The sequence below is a fragment of the Citrus clementina genome, unplaced genomic scaffold (assembly GCF_000493195.1).
Source record: "Citrus clementina cultivar Clemenules unplaced genomic scaffold, Citrus_clementina_v1.0 scaffold_1078, whole genome shotgun sequence".
Lineage (NCBI taxonomy): Eukaryota > Viridiplantae > Streptophyta > Magnoliopsida > Sapindales > Rutaceae > Citrus > Citrus x clementina.
In genome coordinates, this window is record NW_006263250.1 from 2,705 (window position 1) to 3,309 (window position 605).

Consider the following 605-nt stretch of genomic DNA (forward strand, 5'->3'; position numbering starts at 1 on the left):
ATGAGAAAAATTGAAGGTAATTTATCAATTTAATATCTGTGGAAATGTTAGGTGGGACTAAGATTTTACTTTCCATCCATGAGGAGTATATGGCCCGGTTAAGCGAATTGAGTTTTGAGTGAATGCAGATGGCAACGTGTACATTTTGTTGTTTTGTTCGTCTCTATAATTTCATTTTTATTTAAGTGGACCACATTTGCACACACAGCAACTTTCTCTCCTTGCAAGGTTCTTGAATCTTTAATTCTTTTTGGGCAAATTACACATATAAAATGCACATCAATTTCGAATTTGGTGTCATTTCTATCGAGAAATAATCAACCCAACTTCAATACTTACAGTTGAGAACTAAGACTAGGAGTTGTCTTGAAATTAGTTCACGAAGCTGTGATAAAGTCATTGAACAAATTAATTGCAGTTTATTTGATTAATAATGTTAGATTAGAAAAGAGAAAAAGAGGAATAACTTGTGGTTTACAAATTTGTCAGGAAAAATGTTTTACTGCCAAAATGTGTTTCTGTTACCAGTATTTTGAAATTGGGAAGTACTTCAATGTTGAAATCACAATATGAGAACTGAGATGCCTCTGTATAGTACCTGCAAA